At 37.9% G+C, this 24,529-nt stretch overlaps 1 pseudogene; it reads left to right on the forward strand.

Annotated features, from left to right (window-relative positions):
- The first annotated feature begins 2,689 nt into the window (after positions 1–2,689).
- The window catches only part of LOC149226697 (LRR receptor-like serine/threonine-protein kinase FEI 1), a 72,613-nt pseudogene continuing 50,773 nt past the window's right edge, over positions 2,690–24,529 (forward strand).

Below are 24,529 nucleotides of genomic sequence, written 5' to 3' on the forward strand. Positions count from 1 at the left end.
CATCCCAAGTTTGTTTGGTTGTCATGACATCCATGATTTTTGGGGATAATATTATGAAATACAGGTTTTAGATAGTACAATTATTTTAGAAGATCCCCTATATGTAAGGAGGTTATAGGAAAAGTACCAAATATCTCTAGAGTATTTCTTTTGGAAGGGTTTCATTGTAAATTTAGACTATTCTTTAATTATTGATTTGCAATTTAAATGAGAAAGTGTTATATATATTTATATATATCATAATTACTATGAATATTTATACTTTCAGTTGAAAATTAATAGCATTTACAAGGATTCAAAGTAATGTAGTGTTTAATCTCCATAGCTTCTTAGTAGCTTGAGTAATTGTTTTATCTTTAGAACAAACATTATCTTGTATGATCTGATTTAACAGGTCATTAGTGGAAGCTTCTTTAAATTAGAAAATTAGTCAATTATAATGCATTTATGGCAACTATCATTTGTGAGGAAGGAAAACTGTCGATAATACAAGATTAGGAGGTGGAGAAATATTAACCATATATTATCCCACTTCAATTTGGTTATGGAGTGCTCCACTTATGGAAATCTTTACTTAGTTGTAGTGAATCATGTAATAATGTTGGCTTATATGTACATTTTCTTAGCTCCAGTCCACTTGCTTGGTTGTAATGGGTCTCTTCAGTGTCATTTGGGTTGATGTTGGGACAAATGGGCTATGGAATAATATACTTATAAAACTTAAGTGTCCTAGGCTTCATAGCAGAAGGTATGTCTATTAGGGGACTTTATGAGCTGAGAAATTACCCACAAATAAGGTCCCTCTTCACATACGATTTTCTATGGTATCAACATCATATGGTGTGGCTAGCTAATTTCCCAAATTTCTTCTACTTTCGCCATTTTGTTTATTTTTTCCAGGATAGATTGGGAGTGAGGTTTGGAGAGAACAGTAGCTAAGTTGAGTCTATTCAGATGGGAATCATAGATCGCATCAAGGAAAACAATTGAGGTAGATGAAGAATCTTGTGTCAAGAAAGCAGATGAATAACTTCTGTGCAAACAATAGATTCCTATGAATAGAAAGACTATGATATCACAATTTTTCAATTAGAAATAGAGATAAGATGTGTATTAGAAGTGAAGGAACTTGTGGGGTAGCATGGTATCTTCTTAATTAATTGTCTACTTTTTTGGCATGTTGCATCATTTTTCTATTGATTCCTTATTTTTTGTGTTATTCTTTTTGAATCTACAATCAAAGAGAGTTTACTTCATACATACATCCCTTGCTTACCTTCTTGAAAAGTCTTGGTACTGAAAGGTCTTGTCTTGATTCAGAGGTTTTTCCTTTTTAATTTACTACTAGGGAAGTGGTCCTTTGATTTCTAAGAAGGCGATAATATCCTTCTAATCCTTATTTCAGGGCCATGGAAATGTTTCTCACAAGAGATAATATGCTAATACCTAGTCCAATAAGTTGACAACATCATCTTGACATCCTCCCATCCTAATGGGTTTTAGAGAAAAATAGTCTTTTATGGTAGGGAATTTAGAAGTAAATTTTCACAATAGTAAGCATAAGCCTCAAGGTGGGGAGGTGAAAATCCTAAATAAAATCTATTGAAACCTTCCATGCACCATTCTTGTAATAAATCCATTTGGTATTTAAACTCTACGCCCTACAAATGAATCATTGGAGAGTATTACCATTGTTTAATTAAAAATTGTGTGTGGGTTGGGGTCATGGTATTGTAGTAAGGTACTAGTAGTTCACTACAAATAGCTATAATTTGATTATCAACTAGCCTACTTCAATTAGTAGTGCAGTTCCTTTATCACTGCATATGTTTTTGGGAATAATTTCCGAAAGTTTTGTAAGTGCACTGGAAAAAATGGGATGATTATAGGAAATGATTAGAGAAATAAAGTGATACCATCAGATTTAAAAAAAGAAAATGATACAATCCTAATATTAATGTAGCAATTATCCATTTATGGAGTTATATTTGGTTTCCATGGTAATTCTTTGTTTTTTTCTCTTCTGCATTCAAATTTAATTATTGTGTGTCTAGCTAATAAGTATGGATTTTGACACCCTGAGCTTTCCCAAATAGAATCTAAATATTTGAAAATCACCTTTGAAGTACAACAAAGAGAAAATCACCAACAAAAAAAAAATGAAAAATAAAATAAAATTATAGTACCATTTTACGTTTGTTTATTTGGTGACTTTTTCATTAATCAGACATGACTTGTGTAATTGGATTAGTGATCACTAAAACTACCCCAAAATAAATAACACCATGATTGTCGAAAAACTAGACCAATTTTACAAAAAGGGTAGATCAATTCTCAACATATGAAAGGAAAACAAATAAATGTTTGTTGCATAGATGGGTCCCTTGTCCTACAAACAAAAGTGTCTCATACACCAATTTGGTGTCTAGATAGGCTATGACCTTAACGTTATTGTCCCACAAACAAAAGTGTCTCATACTTCAATTTTTTGTATGGCGATGTTGTGAGCTTAACATTAAAGTATTATTATTGTTTTACAAAAATACCAATATAGTGTCTAGTAGCTTCTGAAGTCCATATGACGAAAGAGAGTCATAGAGTTTGGTGGTGACTTTCTAAGTGTTCTGGTATATGTTTATGAATAAAATTTAATATTGATTATATAGAACACATTGGATTTCAGAAGAACATGACATTGGCACACTACTTGAATGGAATCCTTATTGGAGCAATGGTTACAGTGGGAGTGGCCCTTTCTGTGCTCCTTGTGTTCTTATGGGTTTGTTTTTTTTGTAAGAAAGGAGTCAAAGAGGAAAAGGAATATATAAATATGGAGCAACTACCCAAGAACCAAATAGTTATAGACCTTGCAAATTGAAAGTGATATATAAATTTATAGATATATCAACAAAATTGTTCTCTTTGATAATTTTTTATGTTCTAGGAAATATTTAAGGAGTGATATTTAGGAATTGTTTACTTCTTTGGAAACCTTCCAAACACTAGATTGTGATAGGTGAAAATTCCTCTTTCAAAACAAAACTTGTTACATTCCATGGAGATTTTCCATACACATATGAGGATATTATAAAAAAAAAGATAGATATGCTTCATGGCATTGACATCATTGGTTCTAGGGATTTGGAACTATGCGCAAGGTCGTGACGGACAATAACATCTTATTTGTAGTGAAGAAAATTGATAAGTGTGATGTAGCATCCAATCAGATATTTGAGAGGGAGATGGATATTTTAGGAAGCATTAAACACAAGAATATTGTTAATTTGTAGGGTTATTGTAAATATCCATCAGCTAAAATTCTTATCTATGCTCTCTTTCTCATGGGGAGCTTAGATGAATTTCTCCATGGTTAGTAATTTGAAAATTAGATAGATATTTTTATTGATGTTGTATTTTTCAACCATGATGTATGCATGCTTATAAGGTTTCTGATTTTATTCATACTGCAAACAACCTACTCCACATTTAAACTGGATGGCCTGATTAAATATAGCACTTGAAGCAAGCAAAGGCTTGGCTTACTTGCAACATGACTATGACCTTGGAATTTTCCACTATAACATAATGTCTAGCAATATACTCATTGATGAAAGGTTGGAGGCACATGTATCAGAATTTGGTCTTGCAAATCTCTTGGAAGATGGAAAAGCACATGTTACCACCATCGTTGCAGGCACACTTGGATACTTAGCTTAGGTATTCTGGCCTTCCTTTTGCACATGAGGCTAAGTTTATTAATATTTATTGTGTGCAGTAGAACACCTACTTTTATTATCTAATGTCAAAATAGAGTACTTGAAAAGTGATAGAGAAACATTGAAATCAAATGTGTACAACTTTGGAGTAGTATTTCTAAAATTGCTTAGTGGAATAAGACCAATTGATCCTTCCTTTATGAATGAGGGAGTGAATTTGGTACGATGGGTGCGTATAAATCCATATATTTCCTTTCATTTTGAAATGTGAAGTTATGTTTCCCATGAATTTAATTATATATGCACAATAATTCTCTATTGTAGTTCCTTATCTTAAATCTTCCTTGATACATGATATTTTCTTGGTCTGCAAACTACCTGTGGAGTACAACCTGTTATGCAGTTTTCTGATGGCCATTTCCACTTGAATTTATAAGTTCAAGATTGTGTTGAAATGTAACTAGTATTGATCTTCATATTTTTTCTTGAGTCATGACTTGATGTAATTATTGATGTATTTGTCAAAAGAAAAGAAAAGAAAATTTATTTGTAAAAAGAAATATTATTTTATTGAAATGAGTTTCTTTCCCATTATGATGAGGTCGTAGGTCAAAGCACCCATTGTGTGCTCTAGGGGTCTTGTTGTCAGGTCAAGGATCAAGGTCATGATGCCCTTGGAGGGACCATGTAGCAAGAAGGAAAAAAAATTAATGTATTATGTCATGTTTAGGAGCCTCCAAGTGATGAGTCAGCCAAACCTCTTCAAGTTGGCCTAGAGAGGCCTAATTTGCTCTCATGGAGGAATATAAAAAGAATAGACTCACCTAATTTGATACACACATCAATCAACAAGTTATCCTTGATCCTAACAAAGAAGAGAGAGGTCTAATCTAGTGAAATTGTGTGGGAAGAGGAGCAAATTCTTAGGAGCCAACAAATTTATGGAAGGAAGCGAAGTTATGTCTTTGTTGCTCACATGTGTAAGTTTGAAGGGAGAACTAGGATTTCCTCAGTCTAGTTTTTAAATAGATTTATTTTGGGGTTTGGCTGGATCATCACTTGGGGTTTGTTCAAGATCAAGGTTAAGGTTTTGGAAGTCTTAATTGAAATTCTATAAGAAGAGACTTTTTCATGTTTTCCTCTCTAGGAGAGGTTTTGGCCATGGCTAGCAGTCTACATATGGTGTTCTCGTGTTTGTATTGTAATCTTCTTATTGGCATTTGTCTTGATGATAAAACATAACTAAATGATAATAAAAATGTCACAATAAAATTTCATGGATTAAAGAGAAATCATATTTAAAATAAACCTTACTATTATTCCCTAGATTTTTCAACATAGTATCATAGCTAGGGCTTTGATTAGAGGGTAGAAAGTTGGTTAGGTTGGCTTAGTCTCTTCACAAGAAAATCAAATATTGTAGACTGAATTTGTGAGAGGAAAAAGATAATTTTTCTGGGCACATTTTCTAGACCTATTTTAGAGATCATGTCACAGTATTCAATGCAAGAGAAAAATTATTGGAAGGGTTTACAAGCCCTGATATAAGGAACCTAAAGGCTAATCTAATAGTCCTCTCAAACTTTCACCTCTTAACAAGCCAATGATAAGAATATCAAAGTTTTTTGGGCTTGCCTATTAGCCCTAATATTTATCACAAGGCCACATATCTACTTCAACCGAGTGAGGTCATAAGAAGGTCATTTATGAAGGATGATACCCTTACCAAGCATCCCTCTGAAAGTCACACTCTTTGGTATAGGAGCAAAGGTCAAAAGTGGCATCACAAGATCTAAAAAATATGAGCATTTTTTCATCTCTGGCATGTATATTACAGTCTGTAAATTCATTACAGTTTTGAAAGTTACCAAGACTTCTAAAAAAAATAAAATTGGAGCATTGTCCTAGGCATAAATGTCTCATTAATATCCCTAAAAATATAGTCAATAAAGGAATCAAAATTCTCACTCTACATGTGTGGATAAGGAGATCTGAGACAAAATTAATTAAGGATTCTAGTCGGAAGTTTTGAAACAAATTCTCATACACTTCTTCTGTGCATTCAAAGAAAGTTCTAAGCATGGTTTGCAAAGTCAAATATGAATTGAAGAAGCCAAATTATAAAGTCTCAAGTCTATCATTTAAAATAAATCAAAATTGTGAGCATGTTTGTAAAGGAGCCGAAAACACTATTTGAAAGAAGATAAACGTGTGCATAAACGACAAGCTTCTGAGAATACATATAAGATGAACCAAATTGTGAAGTGGTATGAGATCCTCTAAGGTATGAAGGAACTATGCACACACACACACACACACGCACACACACACACACACACACACACACACACACACACACACATATATAATCTAAGTCAACAAAATTTAGTAAGTTGACCTACAACAAAAAGGTACATTCATTTATCATTAAATCATACTATGGCATTATTTCAAGAATATATATATATATCTATATATATATAATCTAATTCAAAAAAATTTAGTAAGTCAACCTACAACAAAAAGATGCATTCATTTATCATTAAATCATACTATGGCATTCTTTCGAGAATCAATTTTGAGTATGGGCCTATACTAAAATGTTTGTATAGACATAAGTGAGAAAGTCACATATAGACTAGACATATAAGCTATAGAATGTAAGTAGTTCCATATTGACAACAAGGATTCCTCCTTGGAGTCATTGAGTTATGACAAGAAATATTCAAATTTGACATTTTTTTGTGGAAGACCTTATAGTAGCAGTCAGCTTTGTGTGACTTGTACAATAAAAAAATTGCTAACAAAAAAGCATCCGTATTATTAGAAGGAATAATAGTAAAGAGGTAGTGAGAAGGGTCATTAAATCTCTCTGAAGAAGGGTTATGATCAAAAGATTATCATTTCATTAGTAGTTGACATCAAGATAAGTTTTGTTGACATTCATTATCAACATATTGGAAACTTCTAGACGTTCTTCGGTAAGTGATATACCATTGCAAACAATTCTCTATATTTGTGCATCACTGATAAAGAGTAGTAGCATACTGATCTTGAACCAAGAAAAGGGAGGCAGATAAATGCAGTAAAGAATCTCTTAAGTTTATGTACACCTTGAGGAAAAATGATGAAGCAACCATGGCATCCAGAATAACAAATCACTAGAACAAATGCATGTAACATTAAGGTATGTATGACATGTGTTATTAATGATCCAACATAAAAATTGTAGGGTAGGTTGAGTATATTAATCTAGGATTTGTTGTTAAATTTTTTAATATTGGTAAAACCATAGTCATTTGGAAACCCTAACTTTATTCCCTCATAGAAACCCTAACCCTTGTATTTAGGGTTTGTATGCAATGTAGGACTCATAACTAAGCATGAAAAATTTGTCTACGGTTGGCACCTGTTGATGCCTCGAAAATCGTTGCAACAACATTTGGGAAACCACCCGGTCCGGACCTTAGTACAACTCCTTTTCCGTTTGGAATAGTGGCTCCGACTGGGGATAGTGGGACCAGTTTCCCAAAAATAGATAAACGGGATGAATGAATGACTTATAGAGTATGCTAGCGGTAAGCGAATAACTAAAACTATCAGCAAGAATATAATAACTACGATCTATCCCGGGGACTTATTGAGCTCTAAAGCGTAGCGTTTGATGGTCTGTGTCTAAAGACAGGCATATAGATGACTCCATCTTTAAGACATAGATATTAATTCATTCAAGATTGTTGTGCCTAAATAGTTAAGCAAAGCGATTAAAGCGAAATTACCACACTTTATCATTTATATCATTGTCATACGCATGATTAAAAGAAAAGGCACATCATAAAACATCCAATAGTGGAATGAATAAAGATCTGCTGTTACAGCGCATGCATATAATCAACAATAGCAAGAATAATCACATAACAATTCATATAAAAGGAATGAATTCAGACATAGATAGAAATACCATATGAGCTGCTTGACACTCCCAAATATCAATCGCTATTTGTAGTTCTTCCTTCAACGCAAAAACATTCTCAACAACGACAATAGTGCACAATTGCATAAAGAAGCTTCCTTGTTAAATTAAGAACAATTGGCCCAGTTTCATAAAAGAATATTGACTGAAGCACAATAGTGCAAACTTCAGTCTTTTAAGTCTGTTACAAAACTTTACGACCCTTTCTAAAAACATGAAAGGGTCTATAAATACTAAATTAATCTAAACATCTAATAAACAAAAATCCTACATAATTGGCATCAATAACTTTTGATCCTATTTTTGGCCAGCGAGCTGGCAAGCGGGAACATGATTCATCAAGTCGGCTGCTTTCCCTTGAATCTGAGCTGACTTATCGCAAGCATTGGCTCTACTTTAGGAGGTTTGTTGAGGCGCGAACTGAGCTGGGCGGCATAGGTGGCATCCTGAATATCGGGAATTATACACCCGATTGCATCTGTTAAACACTTAAGGGCGGCTCTCTGTGTGTGTGGCTTAATCAGGAAGAGCCAATAGGCATCGAAGGTCAAACTGTTAACCCCAGCGATTAATCTCCCCTTTTCCTCCAAGTCAGGATAACACGTTTGCTCCAACATGTTTGTTGTTGTTATCTTTCCTGGTGTACATTGGGAAATCATACTCGCTAAGTAGAGAGTGTTGTTAACTAGATCAACCAGATTGTTGGAAGTTGATTTACACCTTGAAGCTGCCCTTTCTGCTTTCATCACCTGAGTGTGCCATTCTGTGAAAACTATGTCTTTATATGTTTCTGAAATCTTGGGCAAATTTGCTTCTCTCCTTTGATCAGAATCTTGCCAGTCAAGATATCCAGTTATGATCTCTTCGGCCTGGTCTAACTCATTTCTGGCCTCCTCTACCTGCTGATTTATGGATGTCGTTAGCTCACACAATGGCTCTGCCTGAGCGATTTGTTGACACAGGAGCCTAATCTGGGATATCAATGCACTGTTGATTAGTGATGCTTCTTTTCTGAATTCTGCCACTTGTGAAGTGCCCTTTGCTTTTTCGAGCTGCGATGACAATTGAGCGATTTGCTCATCCTTTGTTTTCATCATTTGATCATTCGCTGCTCTTAATTGTGCCAATGCCTCTGACAATTCCTTTTGTTTCTGGATTGCGCTTAGGTCGATCCTTTGCCTTTCTTCTTGCAATTGCTGGGTTAATTGATCGTTCATTTGTCGTCGTGCCAGCAACTGCTCATCTGCTTGCGCTGCCTCCTGCTTTGATTCGGCCAACTCCGCCTGCAATGCAAAAATTTCTTGGTCTTTAGTCTTCAGTAGAAGACTTACCTCCGATGCCTTGTCGATTGTCGCTGCGGAATAGGCTCCCGCATATTGTGACAGCTTTGTTAGGTCATCGGAGGGGTCCAATTCCTCCTTCCATACTACATTACCTGTGACTGTTTGCTCTGGAAAGATAGAAGGTTGATCAGTCCTTCGTCTTTTCCTTGATCGCTTTACAACTGCTCTATGCCTCGGGCTGTAGAAAACATCCAGGGGAGGAATATCTTCTACCTGGAGAATGATTTGATCGGAGGGGTCCTTTGGAATTATCTCAACATCCTTAGAAATAGGTGGGCCGCTGGTTCCACTTAGAACCTGAGGTGAATTGATGTCCTGTGTGTCATTTGTCTTGGAAGTGTCTGTATCTTTTGAACATTCCAAGCCACTGATGATAGAATGAAACTGCTGCCATTCCTGGAGCAATTTGGGGTCTATAGTAGTGTCCACATTGACATCAGGGGTGGTCTGTTTCTCCTTTTCGGCTTGGGACTCCTCCCGTTCTTTTTCCTGCTCTTTCTTCTGTTGCTCCTCTTGTTCCTTCTGTTGCCTTTCCTCATGTTCTTTCTTTAGCTGTTCCTCTTTCTCTTTCCTCTGTCTTTCCTCATTTTCCTTCCTCTGCCGTTCTTCTTGTGCTCTCTGCTGCTTTTCTGCTTGCTCTTTTCTCTGCCTTTCTGCCTGTTCTTTTTTATGATCTTTTGTTATAACAGGAGGTTGGCTCGACTGTTGCCGACCGGGCTCGCTTGATGATGTAGCTGGGGTCGTTGCCAGTAAATCTAGAGGCAGAGTTTGCAACCTCTGTTCTCTAAGTTTATTAAACTCAGTTAACCCTTCATCATTATACTTCATTCTAGCGAGTTCTCTAGCCTGACTTATTGATTTGGTTGCAATGAACAGGTCGTCAAATATATCTTCTTTGTGCTCAAATTTTGTCAATTTGGCCTGTTCTAGTGCAATATAGGCAACTTTACTTAGATCATATGGCCTATTGGGGATAGTCGCCAGAGTCAGAGATTGAATCTTTGTGGCTTCCTTTTCTGCATGTTTGAGGTCATGCAAGGTATACACACCACACCTCAAAGGAAAAGGGGGCCAGCCTTGCTTTTTATTCTTCTTAAGTGTTTGTGTAACACTCTCGGAAATGATTTGGTAAGAGATTTCCCTTGCTAGAAGTTTATATGGTATGTACAGAGGGAGGACATGGGGTCTGGCTTGGCTGCCGAAAACTCTTATGTAGGTAAACCTTTCCTCTCCAAACCAACTGGCTATTCCGGCTAAATCAAATCCGGCTTGATAAGAGATCTTGGGAGCAGGTCTATCAAAAATGGAATAATGAATAGGCAACATGAAACCATTACAAACTTGGTATAGATGATCTTTATAAGAAGACTTCCACAATTTCTGGTGATATATATGAATGGGTGAGGGGTCTTGCACAGTCCACCTCCAGCCGAGTACGGGGAATTCAGAATTATAACAGAGGGTGTCTAGAATATAAGCGCTGTAGTAAAATGGGGGAATTATCCTTTCAGTAACCCAGGTCTTGCTTCTAAACTCAAGCACAGCTTGTGCTAGTTTGTCGGAAAGGATAGTGGCCCAATCCATGATTATACTGTTTACTGCTGCCTCCATTAGAGGAACCATTTCTATGGTAAAATTAGCAGAGTCATGCAATCCCCATAATCTACACATCATTATCCCCACATAGCAATAAGGAGAAGCCAGAGAATCAACCGAGTACTTACCGGAAGATTCGTGCTTGTGTTTGGCTGGATTCTGTCTCCAATCCCGGATGGGTTCGGATTCTTTTTCATTATCGTTTGCAAACTTCTCCAGGAACGCCTTGTTATACACCTTCTCTGGCTCGGGCAAATGATACATTTGCCTTAGATCATCTGCCTTGAATGATCCGAAAATCCTCCCATCTCTGGTGCTAAAAGTTCTGTCCAAGATTGGAATTTCTTCAATCGCCCATCGCACGACGTCTGTGTATGGGAGAATTTGCTCTCTAGCCGCTATCCTGTGAAGGAAAGAGTCGGCCAAATCTTTGAGGGTGCTTTCAGACTTCCGAAGTAAATCCACACTAGCTTCTGTTACTGTCTTCACTGGTTGTTCGGCTTCAATCAAATTGTAAGTGCCTTGCCAAGTGGCTCTGGTGAGACCCGTACACGTAGTATAAAAAATTAAGCCCTTCTTCTTGTCTACGGCAGCTTGTCCTGCAACTGGTGTAGCGGAAGTGCCCGCGGTCTTCTTAGATTTCTTCCCCATCTTATTTGAGCTTCCTTCTATGGATGAATTCTGCACAGCGGCGCAAATATGCGTAATACAGAGAGATAACAATGAAAACTTGCAAGTGATGAGAACATATGCATAGGTGCGTAATAAGGGATTAGCCTTTAAAAATGGGCGCGGACACAATCCATGGAAAGATTTTAAGACTTATGATCTCATTAATTGGCCGTTTAAAACCTGTCATCCCTTAAATGCCCATTATATCGTTATTCGGCTGAATGATTCACTTAAGCGTGCAGTGGGCGTTTTGGCGGTTGAGCGCAGGTGAATGATTGCTTAACCGATCAAGCTTTAAATATGAATGAATTGTGATATCCCATCACTTAACGGCTTTTTATTGAAAACTGCGCTTTATCGCATCGCGTCGGGAGAATGAGGATTATAAAGTGCACATATAGTGTATCGCCGATCGCCGATAGCGATATCGGATCGCATCGGGGGTATGACCTGTGCGCCTTAATGATGTGCATTCGATATTTCCGATTGCTGATTGCCGATTGCATCGCATCGGGGGGGAAAAGCCTTGAGCGCATTAAGACTTAAGTAAAGATTACCGCCGATATCCGATCGCCGATTTCGCATCGTATCGGGGCTAATAGCATGGGGCGCTTTAAAATGTGCATGAAGTATTGCCGATCGCCGATTGCAATATCGCATCGGCGGAAATCAATGTGCCGCTTATTTATATTTCTTATGTCATTGCGATATGCGATCTTGCGATCGCTTTATCGCAATGACAAAGATTTGCTTTATTTCTTTAGATGGGTTTTTCAAAAGGGTTTTATAAAATGAGTTCATTTGATTATCGGACCTTTTTGAACGATAAAAGTATTGATACCAATTAAACTTTAAAGGGACCCATTTCATATGTTAATATTTATAAATAAAAATGATATGAAATGGGGGGTTGTTGTAGAGCACAACAGCACCTTAAAAGCCTAGGAATACATCCTCTAGATATCATGGTAATCCTAGATTGACATATTGACATCATGATTTTATTATTGTATATTTTTTTTGGGTGTACTTGTCAATAAATGTTGCAGGTAAATGAAGTAAAGAAATAAGGATGAGTAGAGCCTCTGTTTTGGTAAGTGTGATGGAAGGAGGGAACTGTAAGGACCCTTAGATCCTTGGGCACTCTAATAGATTCATGATGTAATTGTGCAACTATGGATGCTTGGAAGAGTTAATAACAACATATGGAAGAATTCATGAACCTGATATAGCATTCAACTAACCAATTTGTTGCAAGCCGATAATAAGGATCATTTATGGATCCTCCTTCGTGATGTCATGAAATTAGTTCTTCATCTTGGGAAGAATGACCATGATTATATCACTGTTATTTTCTACTCTCTCTATCTTTGGAGCAAGCCTCTTAAGAAGCTTGATGGTTTAGTTGCAACATGATGGATCTCATCCTAGAAACGATGAGTAGGGCTAGATGATTGACTAAGATATGTTCCACTAAAGACTGTGATGAATATTGAAGGAATACCATGATGTTGATGAAGACATGATATACTTTTAGGTTCTATATGTTCTTGCTATATGAAGAAGATTCACTTTAAGAAGGATATGATGACTCCCTTGGGTTGTGTCTTTGGTACTTAGTATGAGCAGCTTATGTACTCCACAAGAAAATATATGATATTAGGTTGCATATGATTTGATAATCATGTTCAAGAGGGATACATGTTCGAGCTTGATGATGATTAGTTTGTGAAAAAGGGCCATCATAAAGAGGTAACTTTAATTTGATGTTCATTTTAATTTTTGAACTCATCTGTTTGGGTTGAAATAGGGCTACCAAAAGAGGGTTGTAGAATATCACTTAAAAAATAGTACTCATGTGATTGGATGGAAGATCCTGAAAGAGGCATGAATTGAAATAGGCATTTGTATGAAGGATAGATAGATGTGGACTAAAATATCAATTTCTAAGAAAGAAAAAGGATGACATAACTACTAGTTCTACACTATGGTTTGCTGAAGAGAAGTGATGTGGAAGATGGCCTATGCCTTACAAAGAAGTTATGAAAAATACAGGCTCTATGATGAAGTTGAAGTTTATATCATGATGATGTTGTATTCAGGGGAACCTGTGAGGTTCAAAGAAAATTTTTCACATGTGATGATAACAATAGAGCCCTGAGAGCTTCTATCATAGTAGTTTATGATTGACACTTCTCCCTAGTTGAGAGGGAGCTCCTCCCTGGTTGAGACGGATTGAAGGGTATAGTTCTTAGCTTCATGTGTCATGAACTGGACCAAGATTAACAACCACAAGTCTTAGTGAAGGCCATGAGGAGATAATGGCATCCAAAGGGTTGGGTAAGCATCTAAGATAGATAATACTTGAGTATTCTGAATTAGAGATAGGGAGTAGTCAGGTGAATGATACTATTTGAGGGTGGGGTAGGGAATCCAATAGGTAAGAGTAGTCAAAGAGGAAATTTATTGAGGATGTGTAAATCCAAGACATGATTAGTCCTATAGGGACATACCTCGTGAACATCCAAATGGGGTATGTTCCTTAAGAGGTAGTGTGGTGTCCCATGTAAAACTTCCCAACATTTTTATGTGATCTATTGAGAGATAGAGCGTGTTATTCAATGCCTTTCTATGTTGACAATGCTAGTTGTATATTGATAATAATGTTGATTCTTAAGATGGATTACCTATATGACTCTTCTTATGAGAATAATTCAATGGATGTATTTTCCTTGTACTTGTGGTCAATTATGAATACCTTCATAGTTAAGAGGGAGTGTTGAAATGTAACTAGAGTCGGTATTCATAAGTTTTCTTGAGTCACGAATTGATGTAATTATTTATGTACTTTTCGCAAGAAAATAAATGAAAATTTATTTGTAAAAAAAAATATTTTATTGAAATGGGTTTCTTGCCCAGTACGTTGTGGTCCTAGGTAAAATAACCCATTGTGTGCTCTAGGGGTCTTATTGCCAAGTCAAGAGTCAATATCATGATGTACTAGCCTTTGGAGGGCCCATTTAACAAGAAGGAAAAAGATTTAATGTAATATTGTTGAAAATGGCAACAAGAAAATTCTGATTTAATTTTCCCTTGAAACAAATTAGGAGAAAATTGTAACTCCATATCATAAGACAACAAGAATGAGTTAAATAAGTTAGTTTCACTTAGTTGTCTCATTCAATTCAAGTTGAGGGCCTAAATTGAGTTATGTAGAGTGGTTCCTAAATTTTAAGAGCCTAGGTTGAGTTTAATTTGAGTTGTAATAATTTAATTCAGTTAAACTAAGTTAATGTGAGTTAAACTAGTTCCAACAGTTGGAGGAACTAGTAGGAGGTCTAGCAGTGAGGTGAAACTTATGTGTTAAACCAGTTAATTGAAAAATCAGCCATAATTAACTCATGCATGCATGAAATTCAATTTACCCAGTTGATATTGGAGTTCAAGGGCAATGTACTATCAATTGAATAATTTTCCGAGTTGTACAGGTGGTGCATGCAATCAGAGAGGGGCCTATACGGATTGTGCAATTCAGGATGGGGATTTCCATAATTAATAGGGGGCTAATTCGTAAGGAAAAACACAAGGAAATAGCGACTTGGGTAGGATTGTATTTGGTTAAGTATTGACCATAACTTGTCTAGGAAGCAGTGAGATAGATTATACTTGTGCAGAGATTGTTCATGTTGAAAAAGTATTGTATTTCTTCTCTATTTTTGGATATAATGCAATATACATATAGGAAGGGGTTCTAAGTAGCTATCTTTCCATTTAGATAAATCTCTGAGCATATGTGATTGAATCTTGTCTCATGTTTATGTTGTGATTTCTTGATCGATTAATTATTTCCACTAACGGGTAGAATAGATTCAAGTCTTTTGTTTTAGCATATTACATAAGAAATTTGAATCTATAAGGAATTTATACATGGTCTCAAAGCTAGAATCACAATAGAAAAGAGAATTCAAAGTTTGTTTAGGAGGTTTTAATTACAGGATCAATGTTGCAAGTTTTCTCTGGGGTTGAGAAGATGACTTCCATTAGACTCAGGCTCGAGTATGATTTGGAAGGAACCAAAAATTTTGTAGCATGGAAGATCCGTATTGAGGCAGTATTAGATGATAACGAGCTAGTAGATTACATCAAAACATATGTAGCTAAACACCCAGTGGTTGATTCCCGAGATCTCACTTAGTGGAAGAAGGATGTGGCTAAAGTGAGGAGGATCATATTGGAGGGAGTTGGATATCATACTGTATCAAATCTTCATGGGAAATAAATTTCATTCTTGATGTGGAAAACAATGACAAAATTGTTTGAGAATAATATGACCACAGGAATTTGACACCCAAGGACAAGCTTTGGAGTATCAAGACGCAAAAGAATGACACAATTCTGTAGTAAGTGAGAAAGTCTATACAATGTCGTGATGAACATCGTGAGGTCTGTGTGACTATCCCTGAAGAAGATTTAGTAGCTCTAGATCTATTTGGTCTTCCCAAGAGATGACATAGTTATTAGGATTCTTTTGACGGTACTGGACCCGCCAACATGTCAGGGGATCTCCCCAGTAAGAAGTCCCAAATACACCTTAGACCGTTTGGTGTAGGAGTTTGAGCAGTGGGTCATACGATATTTCCTTGACTGTGGTTGTGTACAGAGGCAAGTAAGATGTCCCTGTTGGTAGCAAGGGTGCGACGTATGCAGCAAGTCAAGGAAGGTGCATGAACGGTTCTATAACAAGGAGGGTGATGTGAGTGTGCCCCTTGGAAACCTATGAAAGCACATGGCTAAGAAGGGAACACACGAGCAAAGATGCATCACAAACTGGAAAGAAAGTAAGCTAACAATCCAAAGTGATGGTTAAACCAACAACACATTTCAGTAAGATTCATACATACTTATACAGAAAATTCCATAAGCAAACATAGACATATATCATTAGAGTAAACAAGTTAGCTGAAATACAATAACAACATATGCATGAAACATGCTGGCTCTATTATATTAAGAAGTGAAAGTTCCAATCATACAATACAACCATGAACAACCACTAGTCCCGATAGCGAAACGTTATAGTCACTACCGCCTGCTCCTACAAAGAGATGTACTAGCTATGTACTGTGGAGAAGCCAAGGCTCATTACAATACTCTCCAAGCTTTCTCTAAGATACTCCTATCGGAAGCTTGGCTAACGAAAAGCTTATACAACAAGTTATGAGGGACTATATATAACAAAGGGTAGGTTGACCCTTGACATTCCCCTTTGTGACTATTCATCTACCCTCATGACTCTTCAACTACTCTATGACTGTTACATTCAACTATCGATACTTGAAATTCCACTTGACGTGATGTTACATACAATCTGCACATGTACTCATGTGAGACAAAATAGGCTTGAGAAAGTCATGCAAGACATCACTAACACTTGGACAGTTGTGGTAAGACCAACTCTTTGACATCCTTGCGATGATCGATGGTGGAAAACTGGTGCTAAGCTTAGTCATTTGTGATGGTGTTCGTGCGCTCAATGGTGACATCCTGCTGAAAGAAAACTCTTTCCTCTGTTGCATCCGGGTACACTGATATGGCCCCTCTATCCTACTCATTTAATAGCATGCACATCATCATCTTGAGTGTAGTTGGAACAACAATATACTAATGCATAGTGTCTGTGCTTATCTCCAAGTGTGTGTTGGTGACCATACGCATCAACTTGTCGAAATACATGTTCAACTCTAGTAGGACTTGATTCTTGTCTTCGCCTGAGTGAGTGTGCCAAATGGGTGGGATCACATGTGTGCACACAATGAAATCCATGCTCCTGAATACCCTTGCATGCAATCGACAACATTGTTCACCTTGTCTACTCCATGCCAGCTGTTGGATGGGTCCATAACCTATATGGGCGCAGTTTCATCGGTCTGTATATGTTGCGCCTCCTGTTGTGCCTATTCCCACTGAAAATCCTTCTGTTGTCTATGCAGCTCCTATTACTCCTTCTTTATTTCTCTCTCTACCTTCGCGCTGTCGCCTCATAGCCTTAATCTCCTAAGCTGCTTTCATCACAAGTGGATCTGCTTGAGCTTGCAGCTTTGTTCTGCCTCGGCGCTATCAACAACCTTCCTCTTGAATTTTTCGCATGCAGGTGTGCTACCTTCTGCTATTGTTGATGGCACTACTCACCATTTTATCTTGATATCCTTGTCCATGAACAACTTGATCTCTTCATAGATAGGCAAGTTCATAGACACTTGATCGACTGCATCCCCAGTTGTGCTCTGAATGGTGTCTTTGAATCTTCTCTCCTCGAAGCCATTGTACCTGTGCAGTTGAGAGGTAGACGAACACCTATGATACTTGGAGACATAGAAACACTCATGAAAAGTAATCTATCAGTCGAAATCCAAAACAAACTAGAGGACTGACATGCAACATACCTTTGTGACTGTCTGTGAAGATTGCATAATTTTCACCAGGAAGATGGGAAACTGACTCCCAAAATTGTGCAAGGCATATTCCGGGCTATCAAGAGGTTGACTAACTACTGGAACTACGCAATTCATAGTCTAGACTGGCCTGCTGAGGGATGAAACAGCACAATCCACAATTTTTGTCAGTAGTGACATGCAAACCAACAAACTACATTGCACAGTTTCTGGGGCCAGCAAGGCACTGCCTCCCAGAATTGCACAATGCAAAGCTTGGAGGTTAGTGCTAGGCCAGACTTGTGCAATTTATGGAGGGAAGGTAGAGGCTTCACTTCCAGAAATGTGCAATTCTAGCCGGGAAAGGCAAGATCCAGGCCAAGGCAGTCCAAACCCACTGACGAGCGACTGAAAGCATGATAAGTTTGAATGCATGGTGATATTGAGTGTAAACAAGAGTGAATGATCATGCATGCAAACAACAAGTGAAGTATTCAGAAAATGGGAAAATATGCATGTGTGTGAAATGGGTCACCACAACAGTGACCATCAGTGCAAAAACAATGTCATGCATGTGATAGAAATGAGATGTGAATGAAAACTAAAACGACGCTTCTACAAGCTAGCATACATCAAAGAGACAACAAGCGCTCATTGAAATCAAGTAGACAACACTCACACAAAGCGAAACACAAAAGGCGACAGAAATGCAGCGCAAGACATGAAAATAATACTTACCCTGAAACAACTAAGCTGAAAGTGCTGAAGACTCCTGGATGCAATGTGGGATGTCAGAGCTACAAGGTCAATGTAAGGAATGAGCTTTGTAGTGTCTGGTTGATGATTTTTATAAGGTCAAGGTTATGATGTGAATGTCACAAATCTAGGAAAAATTGACACTTGGCAAGTGGTTTCTAAATGAGCTTTGCATGTAACCTCCAACTGCTAAAAATAGATCCCTAGATCTAGGGATGCCTTTTGCATGCTGGATTTTACTATTTTAGGAAGAGCAGCCCATGCATGCAAATCAAGTTTTCTTGGTTCTAGAGGGAACTGATCAACTGGAAGGCACATGCATCAACCTGCTTGACTGGGAGAGGGATTTGCGCAATTTCTGAGAGGAACTGGGCTGGCTGTCCCATAGGGATTAAGCAATTTTTGGGAGGAGTAGGTGACTGCTGCCCAGAATAGTGAAATTTCTAGGTTGAGCTACAGTGCTGGCTAGATTGCGTAGTTTTTCCAAGGAAGCCTATCTGACTGCTCTACGCAATTTTGGAGCTCAACAACCTACCCAACTGATTTTTGCAATTTCTGGGCTGAGCTGTAGTGTTCAGCCATATTGCGCAGTTTTTCCAAGGAATCCTGTCTGAATACTCTGCACAATTTTTGAGCCCAGTAGGATGTCCAACAAATTTGTGCAATTTCTGGGGGGAAGGATGGTTCCCCTCCCGAATTGCACAATTTTATAAGGGATCTGCTCAGCTAGAAACTAGCCCAAGTCAAGAATGGCAACCTGTGAGGGGAGAGAAGAAAATTAACATGCACAAGCTGGAAAGATGCTGAAAATCCAATGAAGCCTATGTACTTCACAGTGCAAGACATGCTGCTAAGGATGGTTGTTAGGGAGGCTCTAAAATGAATCTAAGGCAAAATTTTAGAGGGTGGTTGCAGCCGCTACAACACTTGGCGACACATCGGTAGAACTCTAGCTCTCTAAATGGACCTTGTTCATAAAAAACAATTCTAACACCTCTAGAAGTATTGTTCAGTTCTCTGTTTGTCTTGGTTTCTACACTTGTTTGATCGTAAGATGTAGCATCTACCAAGATCTTGGTCGGTTGACACACATTTCAAGCCAAGCAAACACAGTTGTTTTGATTTGGATGATGGGTATATTGGTGCACCAGATTTATGGTCGTCAGAGATTTAGTTTCATCTATGGTGTTGCTCCGCTGCCAACAAGCCTAGATAGTACCCCGACAGAGTCATGCAGGAACAAAGACATCGCTCCGCTGCCAGTGAGCCTGGTCAATACCCCAACAGATTTACTTGCATCACCTCTCTACGCAGGAAGCCTTTCTCTTCTTTCACCTTATTCATTTTTCATTTGTTTCAAAATTTTTACACATTTTAATTTTTCATAACTCTGCATAGTACTTATTCATTTCAGAGGCGGAGGAGGGATCCCTACTTATTGAGAGTAGAAGAGGTTGTTCCTTCAGATAACTAGTTTATATATACCTCTAACGTGCTTGTTAACATTTTCCCCCTCATCTTACTCTACTTGACTAAGTTAAAAAGGAATAACCCAAAAAAAACCGAATAGAGTAGGTGATACAAATTAGCGTGCAAGCATTGTGTTTTCACCAAGGTTCACTTTGAACAGTATGTATTTTCCATCAGTGTATCATGGACTGAAGATAACAAGTTCTTCGTATAGAGGCAAGATGACAAATAACCAAGTATTGATAACTGCACAAGTCCTCTTATACTCTACCCAACTTGTTTCAAGAGTCATGAACGGTCTCATGCGAAACTAACCTACGTACGAAAACAAGCATACAGAAAAAAAAACAAAACAAGAAGTAAATGCATAAGAAAAGTGAATAAGCAAACAAGCATGCAAGCAAACAAACATGCAAAGTAAGAAGCAAACATGTAGGAAAACAAACAAACATGCAAATTAAGAAGCAAACATGCATGCAAGCAAACAAACCAAAAGAAAACACTACTCCTAATCCTAAACTGATGGTGCATGGGTTTTCTCACATGAATTGATACTTCCAATGCAGCCATTGGCGCATTGGTCGACCCGTGTTGGTGAACGCATGGTTCACGAATAGTACAACTCTGTGAACCAACAAACATGAAAGATATAATGATGAAGACAAACACACTCCGGGTTCAAGTGCGTCCACATAAAAGAAATGAATGAAAGCACATGACATGCACTCTATGGACTTTCCATGGTGTTGTGATACACTGCATGCATATGTTGAGTGTATGCATTCTCTTGACTATGACATGCAAGAAAATGTGAGAAAGGTAGACCACTTACGTTGTGCAAGTGTGCTTTCTGTGTAAGATTCCTCCAATGCATGAGCGATGGGATCGTGTAGCTCGAGTGGAGGAAGCTAAATATGGGTGTTTGGTTGATCTTCAATGCAAAGCAGAGAGTGATGAGGAGCCTTGTGTGTTTCAAAAATTTCCTCATCAGAAGTGAAACCAACCTCAGGACAACGAGAACCTGAAGTTCCTCGACAGTCTGCGGGGTTTCGACTTCATTGATAGATAGATCATTGTAGACTAGTGTCTTAGATAGATTAATAATGATTGAATCAACATCGTGATCATATGAATAAGTAGAGAGATCACGACAACAAAGATCAGAAAATTCAGGATGATTGTCGACATCCTCATGATTTGATGAATTGTGTAGGGGGGTAGATGAGAAGCAAGGATGTTCACCCTCTATGTTTTTAGAAATGACATATGACAGATTGGACGAATTTTTAGAGGAAGATGTCTACTCTCCACAATGTGATGAGAGACTATCATCCGATGTGTCATGTGAATGATCGGAAGTAGAAACATCTAGAAATGAGTTTTGACATGGGAAATCAATAGTGGTAGAATCGCAATTGATGTCAGGATAGAGCGGGTGAGGCACGGATGGAAGGGATTTATCCTTCACCGCAAGTTCTTCTTTAGATTCCTGCACACACTCATCATGAACGATGGTGTAGGTGATCCAAAATGGATCCAAGAACTCTCTAAGTCTTCAAAATTGCTTAAAAGATCAAAATAATCGCATGATAAAATCTTCATAAAATAGCAAAAAACACTATCAGGACACAAAAACACTAAGAAACAATGGAAAACAGGCTTATCGTTGGTCAAAGGAGTGATGCACAGTAGCCGTCAGATCTGGCCGATCAACGGTCTAGATATGGTCAGAAAATCGCAATCAACAATGGCAAGTGAAGGCTATTGGTGGAGACCACATGGGATACATGACAGTGATTAGCAGGGTCAACGAGGACCGTCGATCAAGTGCACAGATCGATGGCCCACGTTGCATCGCAACATCGCATTGGCAAACCACAATAGAGCACTCACCAAATGGGCCGAGGTTATCACGATATGTGATTGTGATCAATCACATCACGATATCGCAATCAGAAAACACAATGGAGTAGACACATACATATATACATATGTGTGATGTGATAGCCGGATCCGATGGAAATATAAACACTATTTTATAAGATTTGAGATTCGCCAAATGGCATTTTTAATGTATTTTCGCATGAAGGGGAGCACCGATGTGATGAAAACCAAACCCGAAAGGGTTTGGGAATTAAAATGAATAATATTTCAAATCTACCCAAAGCCATTTTTATGGGATTTTTAGTGTTTTTATGTATTTTTAAAATGTAAAGGAAATCCATGAAACAAGTGGGATTTCGGGAGGAACAAAGAGGTAAGTGGTTTGGGCTGGGCTCTACCTGAGCCCATACATTGGATGCCACGTGCCCAGGCTAAGGAGAGAGAAAACCACCCTCATCGAGTGGTTGACGCCTGTACGAAAGGGCCACTCGAAATGAACCACAACCGTTGGATCTAGATCTCCTAGATCAATGGTGGAGATGCGAAATCAACCTAAAGGTAGATCCGATAGAAATATAAAGTGGATTTATGAATGTTTGAAGTCCGAAAGATGGTGTTGTGGCGGATTTTCCTGAGTTTGAATGCATTTCTCTATGTAACTAGAGAATGGCTATTTCAGGGATTTCAATGGCCAGTTGGACTCTTCCATTGCAGAACAAGTGGTAACCTCCCCTAAAAATATTAGCAATGATTATTTAATGCCTAGAAGGGGGATTTGAGTAGATAGAGGCTGGGAGCCAGAAAGCCTGAGAAGAGGAAATGAACAGACAACGCAGATTGGCTTTAAAGCCACAAAAGATAGAAGACAGGACAGGCAGTGCTGAGACAGAGATCAACAGAGACAGAGAGTCAGTAAGGAGAGTCTGTGTACTCAAACAGACTTGGGGGATCCAAGTAAAAGCCTTATTGTTTTGTATCTGTTGTGTGAGTCTCATTTTGAGCTCACTGTTGTAAAACTCTGCTTCCGAAGACATAATAGAGAGGTCACCACTGAAGGCTAGACCAGGAGATGTAGCCTAGGAGTTTTGGGTGAACTCCATATTAAAATTGTTGTGTTTATGTGTGTTGTCTATTATGTTTCTTTAAATGCTTCATTGTCTATGCATTTCACAATCTTATCGATCCATTGCACAAAGTAACATAGGCATATCTATGCAAATGAGTTTGTAATACCTTAATAAATGTCTTAGATCTCATTTACATATCAATTGGTATTAGAGATTTAGGTTTGCTAAGGTTGGACAAGCTTGTGTTGGATTGTTGAATGCTAACTAGGTCAAAGCTCAAATTAGGAGAAGGTGAACTGGTTGAGACTAACCCAGAAATAGGAAGAGTCTATCCTAGGAGGAAAATGGTAGAAGAAATTCCCTCATAATCAGACTCTCAGTTCATGGATAGTTTCATGACCATGAGAGCCATGGTAGAAGAGATGTATCGAGAATTTAAGAAAAGTAGAGGTGAAGATACTTCAACATCCAAACAAGACAAAGGAATAGAAGAACCTCTTCTAGATGGCCATTTTGTAGGCAAAGGGAAAGGAGAAAAGCCTCTTCTAACAACACCTCCTTCTAGCCCTTTGATTAAATTAGATGTAAAATTTGATTTTCCAATATATGATGGGGAATTAAATGTAGAAAAGCTAGATAACTAGATTAGACAAATTGATGTATATTTCAGAGTGCAGGACATCAATTCAGAAAGGAGAAAGATTCAGCTAGCCAGTCTACGCCTTGGAGGAACTGCCTTAGTATCGAGGGAAGGCAGGACCCAAGCTGATTTGAAGAAGCATGGTAAAATTCTTTCTACTCGGAGTGAATTTGTTTCTGCCATTAAAAAACAATTCTATCCACTAGCTTATATGCAGCAAGCCATGATGTCTGGGCAAACTCTTCACCAGTTAAAGGGGCAAAGTGCACAAAGATATACCTAGGAATTTATAAAAAGAGCTTTAATTCTAGGCATTTATTTAGACTCACCTGAAACTTTGCTGAAGTATATAGGTGGTCTACACAACTATTTGAGGCACACCATTCTCATGTTTAACCATACTAGCATAGATGAGGTATCAGTTTAGGCTACACATCTAGAGGCTAGAGGCAAGAATGTGAACCCAGAGATTGGGGGATCATCAAAACCCACTGTAAGAAAGAACAAGGAAAAGAGGAAGCAAAAATAGAAAGAGAGGAAGGCAAATGCTGTACAGAAAGACAAACATTCATGCAATCACTGCAAGAAGGTTGCACATGATGATGAGCATTGCTGGTCTTTGCATCTAGAGCTGAAACCCAAGAAGTTCAATGGCAAGAAGAAGAACATTGCTGCTACTATTCAGAAAGACTTAGGGTTAGACTGAGGTGATGAAACAACAATCACAACCGCAGGTATAAAAGGTAAAAATTCTGAAGCATCTACTAGTAATTCTACACAATCTATTGATAATGAAGAAAATGAGAGGAAAATACATGAGCTTTTTCATATGCGAGTTATTTCCAAGCATCAAAAGATTGATACTTTATTTGATAGTGGTTCACAAGTAAACTTGATTTCTGAAGCAATTGTAAAGAAGTTGGGACTACTAACCACACCTCACAAAAAGCCATATCCATTAGGTTGGGTATGTGATAAAGC

The sequence above is a fragment of the Pinus tabuliformis genome, chromosome J, assembly GCF_031772625.1.
Source record: "Pinus tabuliformis cultivar Carrire ecotype Pingquan chromosome J, CPIR1, whole genome shotgun sequence".
Lineage (NCBI taxonomy): Eukaryota > Viridiplantae > Streptophyta > Pinopsida > Pinales > Pinaceae > Pinus > Pinus tabuliformis.